The sequence below is a fragment of the Vicia villosa genome, linkage group LG2, assembly GCF_029867415.1.
Source record: "Vicia villosa cultivar HV-30 ecotype Madison, WI linkage group LG2, Vvil1.0, whole genome shotgun sequence".
Lineage (NCBI taxonomy): Eukaryota > Viridiplantae > Streptophyta > Magnoliopsida > Fabales > Fabaceae > Vicia > Vicia villosa.
Genome location: NC_081181.1, coordinates 129,006,671 through 129,025,259, shown reverse-complemented (window position 1 = coordinate 129,025,259; position 18,589 = coordinate 129,006,671).

Sequence of the window (18,589 nt, the reverse complement as noted above, 5' to 3'; positions counted from 1 at the left end):
TTTTGCACAATTCAACTCATAGAATATATTCCAACGCGGCTTCTTCAAATATAATATCTGATGATTCAAACCAATATAGTTTGTTCCAAGTTATGATCTCTATTAGCATAATTATTTTCTTATAAATTGACAATCACATGACTTTTCAAAGCTTTTAAAAGTACGAATGTTAAGAGAAAATTCAATTAAGACCAAGACCCATTTCATTACTCTACTATGTTAGATAGCTTTTATTAACTAGCTTTTCTTGAACGAACAGGCTTCCCATTGTTTTTTTTTTGAAGTAGATATGTAAAGTTTCAATGACTTATCATTTATAAGAAACGTCATAATAAGAGAATTTATCATATATCTCTTTATTTTGATTTTCTTGAATGCCTTATAATGTTTGGATTTCCATGAAAAAAAATTATTCATTCTTGAGCTTTAACAAAGGTGTAAACACCTTTGTGCTTTCTAGAATATTTGAGATAAAATTTTGAAGGTAATTTACTTTGCTAAAAAAAAAAATCAATTTTCTTTTTTTATTTTCTTGATTCCACCTCTACTTAGGGGCGACAAACGGGTATACCCATCGGATGAATTCAACTCGTTTTGTCACCCCAAAAGACTAAAAATAAGAAATGGTCATGCTTGTAAAGTTTAGGCCTGTGCCCGCTAAAATATTAGGCGGGGCAAGAAAACTATAAGGTGAGTTTGAAATTCTAGATTGGCCTATAAAAAATGGCAGGCTAAACGACCGAGCATGTGCAGACCTTAAGCAATCATTTAATTTCCATTTTGAATTAGTTTTTCATGACTCAAATCATACTTCTGCCTTGACTCGAATTACACTGTTCATGAGTTAGATCACATAAAGGAGTTTCTCATATTCTTTAGATCTTGATCTAAATTACTTTTTGCCACTTGACTCAAATCATACATATGTTTATAGATGTGTAAGCAGATCAAAAAAATCCAATGAAACCGATAATCCAGACCAAACCGAAGTAAAACTGATTGGTTTTGGTTCGGTTTTAAAATCGAACTAATAAAAAACGATGTGGTTTGGTTTAGTTTTCAATTTTAGATTTTAGGAACCGCCTAACCAATGAACCGAACTAATGGAAATAATTACGCTCTAAGTCTTTTATTTCACCCATCATTAAACCAAAAGAAATTATCGGTCCAACAATTCTCCATCTTTGTTTACACTTCCTCTCTTTTAACAAAACACACATCTAGAACTGAATTCCAAAACATAGAAAGTAGAAACAATAAGTCAGATAAAACTCGTTTTCACTTAATTGCTGCTCTCGCTACCTACCATCATTGATTCTCTAACTACCGTCATTCTGATATGTTATGGATGTCTTCTCCGTGTCCAACTTCTCTTAGTTAATTTTTATTTTTTTAACCTTTTTTGTTTCTTCTTCTTCTTCAGCAAAATTTCTTTTAGTCTTATTACAAAATCTCTTTCTAATATTCTGATGTTAAGTGTTAATTTTTTTATTTGATAGTGAATTTATTTCATGATGCAATGGAAATCAACTCAGTGTTTCATATGGATTAAGAGCAACTTGTAATTTGTTTGAAAATAGAGTATGAAATAAATCACATGAAATGTATCATTTTACAAACAATAGCATAAAATACACCAAAAATACGATACCGGAGAATATACTGATGAATATAATGTTTGAAAAAATATTGTAAATTGATCAATTGAACCAACCAAACTGAACCAAATCGGTTAGTTTGGTTCAGTTCTATTTTTGAAAAATGTTAAAAACTGAACCAAACCAAACCGATAGAAATATCATCGGTTGTGAACTTTTTTTGACCAAAAATCGGTCCAAACCGTCCGATTACAACCCTTTTTAGGACTCGAATCAAACATCATTATTTTCACTCATTTTTGTGCATAATTTCAAGCACCTGTATAAATCATTTTTCTCTCCATCATCATTAAGATTTAGTGATTATTGTAATGATAATCATAACTTTAAAGCTTTTCTAAAAATTGAAAATCCTCTTTCTAATAATACATTTTTAGATCTATCTTTTGCATCTGAACTCATCCTCAACCTCTAGCAAGATTAACACCAGTTGCCTCTCAATTCTTAGAGAATGTGAGTTTTCTCGTAGAGGAGGTTTATTCTTTGTTGATGTTTGTGAAGTTGTTGAGTTACAGGTCAAGATTCAGTTTATGTCGTGGTGCTGGAGTTTGGAAATCCATCAAGAAAAAGAAGAAGTCTTTTCTCAGGCTATGTCAGTAGAGATGCGCGGAATCCTACAGACAAAATCGAAGTTTCTATGTTCTTTAAACATATCAATGTTCAAAAGACCAGTATGACAGAGTAAAGGTTGCAACATAACGGAGGCTTGAGAGAATTATTGATTACGAAAGAGTGAAGTCAAAATCAAGTTGTTACAAAATCAGCGAAGCAGACGCTGTATACAACAATAGAGGATCAAAATAAGAAGACTAGCTATTTTCAAGAGTATATTGTGTTAATTGGTTGTATAATTTCTGTAAATAATTGTCATATTATTTTATTGGAAGATAACCAAATTTTAATGGGAAATCATTGAAGTGTGAATTAAGATCTTGCGAGGACGATAGAGCTGAGCCACTATAAATCTGACATACTCTCTCTCTCTCTCTCTCTCTCTCTCTCTCTCTCTCTCTAATTTTATGTATAGTTTTGCATTTTTAGGTTTGTATTGCTTTCATAGAATAACATGTTGTTAGAATTTATCTATTTATAGCAATTTCATGATTAAATTTTAGGTCTGTGATATATCTAGTCATTTGAATATTTTTTTGCGATTATTGATGTATGAAATCTTGTTGTTAGATTGATCATTCGATTAATTTTTGGATTGCTTGTTTAAGCAAATTCATTTTTCTCGGTTGTTTTGTTTACTGATAATTTAAGTTAACGATAATATATATTTAATCGCATGTTTCATAAAATTGTCATTATTTTTTTCTCTTATTTTTATTCTGATCCAATGATATCAATAATTGATCTCAGAGCTTGTAATATGCGCACTTGTTGATAAAACTCTAATTTTATAAAAGAAAATGTTTTTGAAAATGGTGATAGGGATAGTGATATGGACCGTTTCGATCCCCATATCCTCCACCAACAACTATTTGTGGTGATATGTGTAGAAGAAGAGAAAGATAAGTAAATAATAGCAAAAAGATAAAGAGATGAGAGATTAGAGAAGAACACTTTTATCCTAGTTTGACCTAAAACCTCAAAGCCTATGTCTAGTCTCTAAAGATAGACCATTGATATTTTTACTATCACATAACATTTACAAAACGATTAACCCACATTCTTCTTACACCAAAATTTTATTTCAGACTCAACTTTTAACCTCAATAATATATTAGAGTTTAAGGGAACAACTCTCTCTTGTTTTTACAATTACGAATCAACAACGGTTTACACAAGATAACTAAAGATAACTCTACTTAAGTGTTTGCTCTCTTAGCACTAAAATAGTATTTTAAGTGTATGAAAATTCTAAGAGCAAGAAAATGAGTAGACGAGAGGTAATATTCAGATTTCGTGCGTGTTTTCAAATGATTGAAAGTGCTTCTTTTATATTAAAGCATTTAGCCAATAAATGAAATGCTTTTAGGCTTGTATCCCAATCATTATCGTTTAGGTTAGGACCATAATCGAATATGACTTAGTAAACTAGTAAAGTTTTTGTTGGATCTAAAACATAATCAATTATAAGGCTTCCTTAATAGATTATTGAGCAAGTTTTCCCCATAATCGATTACACAAGTGTCATAATCAATTAAAAGGAAAATTTTATTGGATAGTCGATTAAGTAAACAACATAATTATTTATAGTTCGGTTATGAAGAGCTTTACCCAAACCAAGATATTTTAATGAGAAGTTTTGTAAACAAATGAATTTTAAAAAAGAATTTTAGCGTGTTTGTGATTTGGCCTTAGTACTTTGAGAGTCACACACTTAATAATATAATTTTTTATTGTATAATAAATAAGTAATAGAACACAAGATTACAATCGAGCTTTTAGCAAATAACATCATTTCTTGAAGATATTTTTTATACATTTGACTCTTTTGCATCAATTATCAAAGTCTTATTGCTTTTTGATTTGCATTAGACTTTTTTCTTTGTTTAATGATGATTACAGTATTTTCTTTAATTTCTTTATTGTCATTAAAACTTTGATAAACATGTTCATTACATACAATCACACGGACTACTACATATTTGACTCATAACATGAATTGAAGTTAAGTTGTGGTTAGGAATTTCCTCATTCTTTGACATATCAACTTCTTGGTTTGAAATAGCATTCTTATTTTGGTTATCACTCTCATTGGCACTTCTCCTTCTAAAAAGGGCCAAGTTTGAAATTGTCATTCTTTTTTTCTTCTTCTTTTAATCAATATTTTGAATAATGTTATTTGTTTCAAGGTTTAAAAACATATTACATATGCATAAAAATAACTATGAAAATGTAATATTTCTGTGTTTGATTCAAATTTTAAAATATTTTTTATTTTAAAGAATCTTTTTTATATAGGATTTTTTTTTATTCTAAAATTTAAAGGATATTAATATAACATTATCATAGAAATAAGTTTAACCGACTATAAATTCTCATGACCACTCACATTTACTATTATTTTTATTTTTCTATAATTTTAAATTAAACTAATTTTACAATTCTTTTTAAAAATCTAAATTTCTACAAAGACATAAATTGAAATAATTTTTCCAAAAATAATAATTCTAAAAATATCATTTTAAGAAGTATAAATGTAAGCATATAAACAAAAACACCCATAGTAAAATGGAAAATAACTTTCTCTTTACATGAAAATTGTGTGGTTAATAATCACTTTGAATCAACTATCTTATGATTAATCTCATTTAAAAATATGATTAATTCAATTAAATAATTGATTAATTTGATTCATAATTTAAATTACGGTTAATTTAACCACAAATTTTCAACCTTAAACATAGAAAAATCAGTTATTTACTCAATTAAATTAACTATAATTTGAACTATTAAAATATCCATAAAACATTTTTGTAACAAATCAAATATATTATGAATAATCCAATCTGTGTGGTTTATAGAACACATCAAGTCGAAATCGAAATCTAGTAAAGCACGAGATGGTGTCTCAGTCTGAACGTGTGTTAGATTTTGTGATTTAATTGCGGCATTGATGAAAAAAACATGGAACGTGACTTTGTGATTTATCTTCCACACACTACCTTAACTATTTGTCCCCACCATTTTCCATGACTATTGATTGCCGCTATCAAGTCTGTTCTCACACAAATCTCGCTATAATCCTACAAATCTTGTGGCCCTTCAACAAATTTGCCTTTGCACACTCCAAACAAATTCATGGTCACATTTGGAATTTTGCTTTAATAAATCGAATTTTTTATGTGAAATTAATAGGATTAATTTATGGTGGGCGTGTGTGATCTAGTGGTGAAACGCTTGAGTCTTGAGAGTGTGCTCCTCTCAAGGTCTCAGGTTCTAAACCCGCTAGATACAAATTGCTTATTAAAAAAAAAGATTAATTTATGAAAATTTTTTTACCCACCTCTCTACTTTTTTGTCACCTCTGGTGAAAAACCCAAAATACTTCTTACTTCGGAAATGTATTCCCGAAATGCAAAAAAAATGGTGTTTTCGGAGATGCATCTCCGAAAACGTTTTTTTTTTTATTTCAAAATTTGTCTTATTTCGGAAATGCATTTTCGAAAACATCATTTCGGAAATGCATTTCCGAAATACTGCGCGTTTTGCATATTAAGCAAAACAGCCCCCCTCCCCATTCATTTTACCCTAAATCTTCTTCAAACTTTCTCTCTTCAAATTTTCTGCAAAAGCAAGTGTGTAAACTAGTCAGAGATTGCCAAAGGCTACCCAATCTCAACCTAAATCATCTCAATCTCTTCAATTGGTAAGTTTTTCAATTTTTTCAATTTTTAGATCTATGATTCATATCTCTATTAGGGTATTTAGAAATTGCAAAAATTATATTGGGGGAGGTTGGTACTGCTATTTAGGTTGTTTAGAATGATTAAAATTAGTTTTGATGTTGGATTTTGGGGTCTGCCATGGAAGTTGCAGAAATTGCTTCGCAGGGGTGTTTTGGAAGTTCATTTCCGAAAACACCTCCATTCCCTGTTTCGGAAATGAACTTCCGAAGTGGTCCAGAATTGAATTTTTTTTTTTGTTTTTTCAATTGTTTCGCATTCTTATTGATTTCAATTATTTTCAAGAACATGGCAGATGTAACATCCCAATATTTTCTATACATTTTAAATATATTCTTTTAATAAAATTTTACTGATTCATTATTTCTATTGCTATATTTTAATTATTTTTTTAACTATAATTAATTTAATAAATTAGTAATGTCAATATTAAATGTATTCGGTAAAATTTATAAATAAATTTATTAAATATTTAATAATTTGTGTTAAGAGTGATCATTATATTTGTGGTTTTATTATTTTTATAACTTTATAAATATAAAAGCATTTTAATGTGATTTCCTTTTAAATAAATAATACTTTAAAGAATAATAAGACTGATGAGGTGGTGGCTTAAAGAAGAAAAAATAAGTAAATGGAAAGGGGATATGACGTGTATATATATATATATATATGCTTGGTCATGGTTAGGTTAATAATAATAATAATAATAATAATAATAATAATAATAATAATAATAATAATAATAATAACTAAAAATAAAGTAAAATTAGGAAATTTGAATCAGTCTAACTCTCTCTCTCTCTATTCACTTATAAGTCTTAGACTAATTCAATATTCTCCTAGTTTTTAGAACAACACGAATCCTTCACTTTTCCCTTAACTTCCATTTTAAATTTTATTCTGGTATAAACTCTCTACAAGACTAAAATAAAAATCTCATTAAATAATTTCTACTCACCATTCATTTTTCAACACCAGTAACTCTTCTATTTCGGTTTGATTTTGTTCTCAGACGTATTCTTGAAAGTGTGGTTCGGGTGATCAAATGGTAGAGTCTTAAGAGTATTTCCAATACAAAGAGAAACACACTAAGGTAAGGGCTTTTTCTATACAAATTTAAATTAAACTTAAGTTAAGAATTAGATTGATGTAATATACTATTTTCAATGTTTTAGAGATTTAAGATTGAACATTTTAATTGAAACATAGTTATAGATCCTTGTTTTGCTTAATTTAATTTGTACTAGAAAATCCCTAATTAGTTTTGTGGCTGTAGATAAAAGTGGTTTTCAATTGAACTGTAGTACTGCAATGGAAATCATTCGTTCTGTTTCAAGTAATTAGGTAGTATACATATAATTCAAGTAGTTAGTTAGGATATAGATAAGTTAGAATATAATTGACTATTTAGAAATCCTTGTATGTTGGTGATTTTAGTATCATCAATGTATTTTGGTAGTAATGTGATTTACTGTAGGCCGATGCAATTATGCGTTAAGCTTGAAACGAGTTAGGGTAGTGCAGAGTGCACGCTCGTAGAGCCAAACGTGCAATTGAATACGAATAATAGAAACGGGGTTCCAAGGGGTGGAGCCCCTGGCGGGGTACGGGGCAGCGCCTCGTTCGAAAAATTTGTTTGAATAGTTGCACCCTTTGCCAACCAACATAACCGTTTTACCGAATAGGTGTGTCGTTTCCTAACCAACATAACTGTTTTTACCGAACAGGTGTGTCATTTCGGTTTCTATTGTTGATCTCCTATATAAGGAGTCATTTGGCCTCGGTTTCGGATACGAAATTATACTTCCTCTCTACATTCTGATCTGTTCTCTATTGTCAGAAAAAGATTGTTCTTCGAGAATTATCCCCGCAAAGATTTCGTAAACCCAGACAAGAATAGGGTCGAAATACTTTGTTCGAAAAGTGAACGAACACGGTTCTTGAAGATATCCAGGATTACCATATCAGATTTCTAATATTGTATTATTCTAGTAATTATGTCGTAGTTAAATGTATTTGTAGAGTTAAAATTCATATAATATATATATTAGAATGTGGCTATTTGTTTTTAAGAAAAAGAAAATTAAGTAGTAAATGCACACATATAGTGCTCTGCTATCTAAAATGATTCCAATATATTGGTAGAGACTTATTCAAATGCATATAGTTTTGTTTGATGATGCATAGATTATGTAGTTGCTTTCCAAATGCACATGTATTATGTGGTTGTTTTCTATTCACTAAGGTTGTGTTTTGGTTGCATGCTGTTTGTAAAATGTGTGATGTAGCTAAAGTTTTTATACCAGAAAAAGATATTATCTGTTGCACGATAGTATGGCAGTGGCCAATTTACTAAAGTGTTAATTATATAGAAGCACTAGACTAGTATTTAATATAATATATAGGTTGTTATATTTTGGAAGGAAATAATGATTTTATCTTTGGTGTCTAATTGGCGAGAGTTATGGTTGTATTTTATCTGCATGACAAAATATATTCATGCGGTGGTTGCCTTAGTGGCGGGTAAGGTTTCTGTGTGGTTGCCTTAGTGGTGGGTAATTATACTTTTATTTTCATCATGCATGACATGACACATGCATTTCTGTGTGGTGACTTTGTGGCGGGTTATTTTTCCCATCGATATGGGATGAATTCTGTGTGGTGCCTTAGTGGCGGGCTGAATATATCCGGATCATATAGTTTAAGAGCATTCATACTTTGCATCTAATTCTTTGTGGTTGTTGTTGTTGGTGTGGTCACTCTTGAGTTACGTATTTGATATGCATCCGGTTATGATTACACTTCAATATTAATAACTTTGGTAAACTTGTTCTAATATTTAATTCTCTTGGACTTGACATGGTGTATTTATATTTGTTTGATTTCTTTTACTCTTGTTTAGTTTATTTTTGACATGGAATTTGACCCTTACAACAACATTTTAGGTACTGATGTGGAGGACCAAAATAATTGATGTTTGTCTGATGTGTGATCGCGGGGAAGAAGGGATTTTTTTATAGCATTACGTAGTAATAAGACGTCCGCATTTCATTTTGAATTTTTATTCAGTATATTCGCATTGAGTTAGAAGCGCGATGATTTTACGCTTAGGAATTTGGATTGATGTTGAATGGATTACATTTTCTAAAACATTTTATTTTTGTTTAAACAAGTATTTTAATCATTTATAAGTCATATCTTGGATGAAAATCCGAGGCGTTACAGCAGGCAACCCAGCACGCATCAGACAGGGTAGAGAGACCCAGACTGCGTCGGCTAGACGCGAGCGGGCGGCGCAGCTGGCGTCGACGCATGGACGGGGTCGTCGTGTGCGAGTACCCGTGCAAATGGACGAGGGTACTTATGCATCTGGATCGAGGAGTCGTCTGGCTCGGGTATCTTCTTCCCGCCAGCAGGAGGTACGAGAGGAGGAGGCAGTTAGATACCAGGAGGCTGAGGAGGTACCAGACGTTGACCCTCCGCACGGGGAAGAGGAGGAGGAGGAGGAGGGCTACCCGGGAGGGCCCAGTGACACGACCTTGCTGATTACCTACCACGAGCACGTCGCTCGGCGTATCTGGGGGGGGGGAGGTATTTTTTATAATTTGCCCGACTATATTATTTAACCGTTTTTAATTTAGTTGTTTATTCAAAATTTTCTTAACGGTCTAATTAACAGTGTTTTTTATTTGTTTTTGTTGTAACAGGAGAGACAAACCTTGAAACAGGTGAACCACGCCCGGAAGATTTTCAGTCTCTTTAAACCAGAGGCGCAGTGGTTTAACGACGCGATGAGAGCTTCAGGGCTAGGTGGGATGTGCATGACGGGGTATACCACCATCAGCCACGGCATGCAGGGGGCCTTTGTGGAGAGGTGGAACAGGGAGACATCTTCTTTCCACTTACCGGTTGGGGAGATGACGATCACCTTGCACGATGTGCAGTGTCTTCTCCACTTGCCGATTAGGGGGATGCTGCTAGACCATTCCCGGATCTAGAGGATCGAAGTCAGTGAGTGGATGGCTCTCTATATGGGTATGGAGCCAGATATGGCTGACTACGAGTGCGAGACGACAAATGGGCCTCATATCCGGTTCACCACACTGAGCGCGTATTTTGAGAACCACCTGGTGGCGGCGGCCAAATCCGAGGAGACGGATAACGCCCTATTTGTGGAGTATCACCGTGTCTGCGCTCTCCGGTGCTGGTTCATGTTTGTGGTAGGCGCTGCAATCTTTGTGGACAAGAGTGCAAGATATGTCGACGTGACCTACCTCCGCTACTTCATGGACTTAACTACCGTTCACCAGTGGAACTGGGGGTCAGCTACTCTGGTATACCTATACCAGAAGCTGAATGAGGCCTCCAACTGGAGGACCAGGCAGTTGACCGGATCCTGCACACTCCTGACGGTATGTTTCATTTTAATTGTTACACATTTATTTATGTTTCATATTTAATTTTAATACATTATCGTGTTTGTGTTTCAGAGCTGGATCATCTCCTACTTCCACCGCATCCACGGCTTCCGCGTTGATCATGAGTACGAGGACGAGATGCCCAGGGCCGCCCGAAACGTTCTCCAGAGGGGGAACAATGCAGTGGGACCATACCGTGGGTACCTCGACCGCACGATGCACGATGACATCAGTTGGAGGCCATTCAGCGACTACACTGATGTTGTCCCCTTTGACAGCATCTCGTTATATTCTGGCTGGTTGGCATGCGGGACCAACACCATGGTGCGGTATCTCCCTGAGCGGTGCATGCGACAGTTTGGATTTGTGCAGCTGATACCCAGGTCACCTTTTGAGGCTGCTTCCGACACAGTGACCCGAGTGTAGATCACTAACATATTTGCAGATTGAGAGCGTCATGTGGTCCCGGAGGAGTATCGTCGCATTCGGGTCACCCAGGATTGGCACAGTGTGGAAGGGTATGTCACATGGTTCTATCGGGTGTCACATCCTCTGATGAGACCCGACGCTCTCGGCGCTCCTAGGCCAGCACACGAGGAGATCCTGGAGAACCAGCAGGCCGAGGATGACCACGCCATTGATCTCCTGCCGATCTGCCAGCAGATAGAGATGCTTGGGTGGGACGCGTTGGATCGAGGTATCGTTGATCAGGGCGGTCCAGAGGCAGTCGCCGTGATGGAAAGGATCTTCACTGATGCGGGCCGTGCGGCGGCTTACAGGCGGCAGAGGAGGTCCTAGGGAGAGAGGGTTAGGCATACCCAGTAGGGGTTCGGGTTTATTTTTTTGTATTCGGATTATATACTTCGCACACTATGACTAGGTCTGTATATAGTATTTGCATTTTATTTATTATATTCGTATTTTACCTTGATATGTCGTTTGTTTTGTTCGGCTTTTTCGTTTTGTATATATTATACGTGCAATATATCTTTCGTACGGGACTATTAGAAAAACCATAAAAAAAAAGAGACTTCTGCATAATTCGGAAATGCACTTCCGAATTACACTAAAATCTGAAAAAAGGTGTTTTCGAAAGTGCAACTCCGAAAACACCCCCCATTTGGTGTTTTTCGGAAGTGCACTTCCGAAGTCTGGGAAAATTTAGAAAAAAATATATTTCGGAAATGCATTTCTGAAGCAGGGGTAAAGTGGGGTTTTCGCTGGGGGTGACCCCCATAGGGAGGTGGATAAAGAAAAAACCTTAATTTATTTGAGTAAGAGATAAGTATTATAGACCATAACCCTTTTTAATTTAAGAGATTTACAAAGTCTTTTTTACTAGAAAATGATATTTTAAATTTTAATTACAAAGTTTTTTTTTTTAGTATATAGTTGAAGAAATATGTAGCACTTAAAATTCATTTAAATTGACATAATTTTTATTAAATTATGTGTAAGTTAGACACAATATAAGTGTAGAAAAAAGGCTTTATTTAATCATAATTTAAGAGTGACAAATACTTTATTTTATAAAGTTCTTTTTTGTTATAGTTTAAATATGATAAATTTTGGCCTTTGTACGGTAGTCTGTCTTATACATCTTCAGAGATAGTCGAGTTTAGAGCGAAATAACACATAATCTAATCAGTTCAAAGATGTTATGAAAGGGTCAATATTATAGGAGACAGGCGAGCTTGGGTCGCTCGACTAGAGCTTGGGTCGTCCGACTAGATCTTAGGTCGCCCTATCTAAATCCATGTTAATTGCTAGTATATCTCTCCGATTCGTGGCAAATTTTGTGTCCTAGAAAAGGACGGTTTGATCAAAGCTACAAAAAAGGAAACTATTCCTTCAATCTAGGAGGAAGAATTGTCCAACTATTTTCACCCATTTGTTGGAGAGTTGAGGGAAGACTGTTTTCTTCCCATTATCTGGGCCATAGTTAGTTGGGAGATGATTTCACTAATTTGATAAAGAAGACAAAGACAAACTCTCTTGCTCTCTGATACGTAAGAGAGTTTATCATCTTATTTTATTTTCCACAAGTTCAATTATCACCCACAGAGGGACCTCAGTAAAACTAACCTAGGTCACACTTACATCCAACTTTCATTCGTTTTAGTCATCTTTGTGAAAAAGAGTCTGTCCTTGACTAGGATTTTGATGAAGACAAATACATCAACAAAAGGAAAAAAGAAGATAAAGTCAATAATGTTTAACAAAGAAGAAAGAGATGAATACAATGAATGATAAAGATGTAGACAATAATTGATCATGACAAAATGACAAAGATCAACACTGAACAAAGTTATGATCGTCTTTATCTTTGATTTATCATCATTCATCTTATATATCACTTTAAAACTCATAAAACATTATTCAAACTTAAGTTAAAATGTTTTCAAAATTAACGCATGAAAACCCATGGAAGCATTGCCTTAAAAAGTTATTTTCAAGTGAAAAATGTTGTTTTTAGTGATTCCAGAATGTGGTAGTCGACTATCAATTTGAATTTTTGTAAAAATTGGAATGTTGGAAAGTGGTAGTTGACTATTAAAATACGGTAGCCGACTACCAGCTGAACCTATGTGTTTTTTCATGACACAGAATCACTTTTTTTGATTAGGAATGCTTTACAGAACCTTTTCAAAAATATGCAACTATTCATAGATGTTTCTAAGTGTGTTTAAATAATGGCTTAACATAGAAAATGAAATAATAACTTTCACACAATTCAAAGATCATTTTCAAGAAACATTCTTTTTCAAAATGGTTTGAAACTTGTAAACTTTAATAAATAAAAAAGTTTCAAAACCAAAACAGAATCCGAGCAATTATGTGATATAATTTGAATTGTAATATTAAAAAAATAAATGTTATAATCCTAAGATTGAATTTGACATTCAATAAACTACCACATTCTTCATTTCTCAATAAAATGGAAGTATTTGTATCTTTCATCATAGTGTATGGGTGAAAGAATAATAAGTTGTGTACTTTTTAGTTTTTTTTGTGAAGATCATCGTAGTGTTTGGTGATTGTGAAAAAAGCTCTTTGAGTTGGGGTGATTCAAAGTCTACCATAGAGTTTGGTATTTGTGTATGTGTTAGAAGGTTGTATGAAGGTTTTGGTGTGAGACTTGTACACGAATCTAAACATAGTGGACAATCATCTAAGGAATAGAGGGGCTAGATGTACCCTTGGCTTATAAGAGGAACTGGTATTACTTTTATTCTCTTAGTTATCTGCATTTTACATTCAAATTCAAGTTAAACGCAATCACTTGTTTCTAAAGAAATTAGAAGATAAGAAACTTTGCATAAAAATAAGAAAAATCCATAAAATCTAATTCAAACCCCTCTTATATTGCTTCTCATACTTACAATCTTACTCGGCATGGTGTCATAATGAGACACCATAATAGCTAGCAGCACCAACAGTGGCAAGAACATCTCCTTAACAGAGATACATGCTTCTATAAAAGAGTTGCATCACTCTAACCAAGCTTCGCAAGAGAACGTCCATACTCTTTAGGAGTGACATCACAAAGACATCAAGGTCAGAGATGAGGTATTGGACCCTTAGCTTTTCTCTGACCATATTTGGAGCGCTTTAGTATAAAAAAAATTCAAACCACCATCAATGGTGAAATTTGATAGGAAAAACGACCCCTACGAATAAATTTCCACCATCAATGCTCAACTGGAAATCATGGGCGCAGCCGACTCCTTGAAGTGCAAGCTCTTGTCCAACACCTTCAACGAGGTGACCCTTATGTAGTTTATGAACCTCATCTTTTAGTGATCAGTTATCAAAACCTCTCGAGAAAATTGGTCCATTAGTTTTTGGTGAGTAAGTACTTAAAAGATTCAACGACCAACCTATTCAACATGTGTCTAGGCCATGTCGAGTCATTAAGGACCTTGCCCAATTCAACGAGGCGACTATCAAGGTGATATATCCAAATTAATAGATGTTTATGGGAGCATTCCAAAATAGTTTAAGGGTCAGTAATTTCAATGAGTCTCTCACCCATAAACCAACCACGTCTATGAATGAAATCATGGCGCGAATTGGATGTTTTATTAAAAGGGGGCCATGTCCTCTTTTGGGGGGCTAAGCCCAATTCAGGCGACCTTACAAATATAACTTTGGATCAATTTATCATGGACCGTCCCTTCTTGGGCCTTATAAAATTATCTCAGTCCATCTAAGTTGTCTAATTAAACCTAAATATGATAAATAGAAGGAGTTTAAAGCTTGTAGAGTTGAAAATGTTTTACGTTTAACCTAAAAGATGAATAAAATTTTGATACCAAATGTTTAGTCATCTAGAGTGAAGACTCTTAATTGTAGCATAAGTGTTTGGAATCATGTTCTATTTTATTTAATCAATAAGATATTATTAAAATCTAATCATTAGTCCATCTAAGATAAAGTTTTCTAAAGAGAAAATATGTGATGCATACCAAATAAAAAAGTAAACAAGAGTATGGTCTTTGTCAAATAAACGTTGAATTATCTGAAGAGCATTATCATGATCGCAAAGATTACTTCTTCTTCTTTCATAGTACTTAAAAATATATCTTTCATAGTACTTAAAAATATAAATGATTTTCTCTTTACATCTTATGCATGCCAAATTGACATGAAATTAATCTATTCCTAAGACAATCTCTAAAATATATTTACACAAACGGCAACTCAAATTATATCATCTTAATATTTAAGAAATATTTTTCAAATTATTTTTAAAAAGTAAGACCATAGTGACATTTAATCTAATATGTAAAAGTATATTTTTACACTATTAATATATAAAATATCCTTTTCTTTAACTTGTACTCATATTGAATATATAATCATTTTATCCAAGATAATAATAATATATTTAAAAAATTCTGAATTTTGTTTTGGTCTAGAAATTTTCTTAAATATTAATTTAACTTTTTAGTAGTTCAAACGATTAAATTAAGTTCATTTTACGGTATAAAAGTCGGTATTGTTGTTCATTAAGTCCCAACTGAAAAGCGTGGAAGTTGGTTTAACAGGCAGGTATTGTATTTCAATATTATACCAAATCAGTGTCGGTACCCGCCGGGTACAACCCGGATGATTTTGTGTGGCTACGATTCATTTGAGTATCATACTCTTTTCAAAATGAAAATAAAAATAAGAATAAAGTGCTAAATCAGTTTTTTTACTTTAAAATACATATAACATATAATTGAATGATAAAATTTTATTGATTTTGTAAAATTATTTTACTTTAACAATGCAGTATTTTTAATTTTTAAATTAAAAATTAAAATCTTAAATAATAAATATATTTATATTTAATTTTGTTATAAATATATTCATATTTAATATTTGGTTATTACTATTTTTGTCTCCTATTTTCATATAGGAAATTTTTTGTTTATCCATGTAAAATTTTTTCTTAAAAATTAATTTTGCCAAATGAAAATTCTGTCGTTTTAGACCTAGATAGAAAATCACACACTCCACATAACACGCTGATTGCATACATTTTTTGTTTTTTTTAATTTTTTTTAATTTCAAAAAAATATAATATTATTAAATATAAAATATACAATAATTTACGCGCAAAAAAAAAAATGAAATCTGAAAAACATTACTATGTAACTAATACATTTAAATTCTAAAATAAATTGATTGGCATAATGATAACATCCGTATGTTTCAATCAAGAGGTCGGTTATGAGTTAAGTCTCATTGTCTTCAAAATTTAGGAACATCCATTCAACCTATCACATAGGCTAAACCAAAAGTGGTCAATATGACTTTCATGCTACTAATTTATACACTTTCTTTAAACATAATAGCTTTTACATTTTCAATTATATTTCATTTGGTCTTATGGTCCGTTTTATAAATTAAAAAATAATAATTTTATTTTATATTTAAAAATAAATTGTTAAGAAAACATAATTTAAAAAAATAACAAATAGACAAACTCTTTATTTATTTATTTATTTATTTTGAAGATAAAGAAAATTAAGTCTCTAAAACTTATGCCATTTTTCACAAGTACTTAAAAATATTGTTCAATCTGCCGGATAACTTTTGATTGTTTTTCTTTAAGAAATTATTTATTTTTGTAAAAAAGTTGTTGATTTATATATGTCAACAATTTATTATATTAATGTATAAATATAACTAAATACTGTGATTTTTTTTTATATGAAATTCTTCATTGATAAAGAAAATTGGAACAAAAAGATAGGGGGGACAAGAACCAAAACCCTATCAAGGTCAAGCAATTCTAAAGAAAGGCATTCCAAGCATATTCCTAACAAAATCATCCCTTACACAATTGAGGATGGAAGAATAGAAATTAGCTCCATCTAGATTTAGACCTATGTTAGCAAGTATGTCAGCACAACTATTACCTTCCCGAAAAATATGGGAGACAACAAAATTCCAGTTAGACACTATATTTATACAATCTATCCATCTATTTCTAATAGACCAAGGCACTAAGAAAGGCGGATTAAAAGCTTTGATTACCGCCGCCGAGTCGGTTTCAAGCCAAAGATTGCTCCAATTCTTCTCATAGGCGAACTCAATTGCCATCATCGCACCCGAAAGTTCGGCCATGAGAGAATTAGCGACCTCTAAAGAGGAGGCAAAGGCACCCAAAAAGTTACCGACATGGTTCCTTGCAATACCGCCGCAGGCAGGCTTGGAGTCGGAAGAAAAGGCACCATCACAATTGATTTTAACCCAATCTCTAAGCGGAGGCTTCCAAATAACTTCAATCAAATTGGGATCTTGAGGAGGACGAATATTGACTCTGAACCTCTTCAGAATAGCAAAGTCCTTCAAATTTAACGGATTGCCAACAACGGAACAACCACCAACCAAAGCCACTGATTCCATAATAGAGTCAATAGTCTTGGAAACCGGAACAGTAACATTTTGAAATCTAAACATATTCCTAGCAAACCAAATAGCATTCATAACCATAATAATAGAAGCCACCGCGACGGTTTTGCATTGGCCATTCCCGAGAAGCCTACAAAGATTCCAAATATCTGCCCAACCAAGGATAGAAAATGGCAGCATAAGAATATTACTTAACCAGTTCCAGAGAGTGGAGGCAAACTTACAGGTGAAAAAAAGATGAGGGGAAGACTCCTCCGCATTCAAACACAAATCGCAACGCGACACAAAAGCGAAAGATCTTCTTTTCCATTGGTCGTCTGTTGCCACTTTGTTGTGAATGAGCTTCCAAACAAAACAGGACTTAGACGGCGGGATCGATTTGGACCAAATCCAATTAGCCCATTCCTTGCGGGGTTTAACCGGTCTCTTAAAATCAAAACTGATTTTAGCATTGAGGATACCATGCTGAGCACCCGACCAAATTCTAGTATCAGTTTGAGAAGTAACGGGAATCCGACAAGCACTGATCCGCGAACGGAGGGTCGACGAAATGGGCGAGAGAGCTTTATCAAAATCCCACTTTCCATTAGTGATAATGCTGCTAACTTTTTGATCAATCAAAACCGAGGGGTCTGCCATATCAAGGTAAAGCGGATCACCGCACCATCTATCAAACCAGAGATTAATCGCCTTACCATTACCAAGAGTCCAAGACGAATTTTCCAAAACAGTATCTAACTCATGCTTGAGACTGGACCAAAGCGAAGAAAATATATGATGCTTGATGTAATTACTGTTTCTTAAAGCTCTTTGCCTTAATAGAATAGCCCAAGGATCAGAAGAGGTAAGAAATTCCCAAGCAAGCTTAAGATTGAACGCTTCGTTGACCATAATAAGCGACCGAATACCGAGCCCCCCTTCCGAGATTGGAGAACACAAATCTTTCCAAGCAACTGTGATCACTTTGTTTTTCGATATATCACCACTCCAAATAAACCGCTTCACTGCCCTTTCAATGTCTCGGATGAGACTAAGCGGCCAATCATAGAGAACCATGTTGTGGACAAGCATACCATGGATGACAGACTTTACTAGTTCAACTCTACCAGCAAAGGACAACAAAGATCCTTTCCAAGAAGCTAGCTTAAGAATGGCCCTATCCGCAATATCACGCAAATAGACCGCCTTTGGTTTGCCTTTAAATATCGGGACACCGAGATATATAAAAGGAGTTAAACCTTTCCTG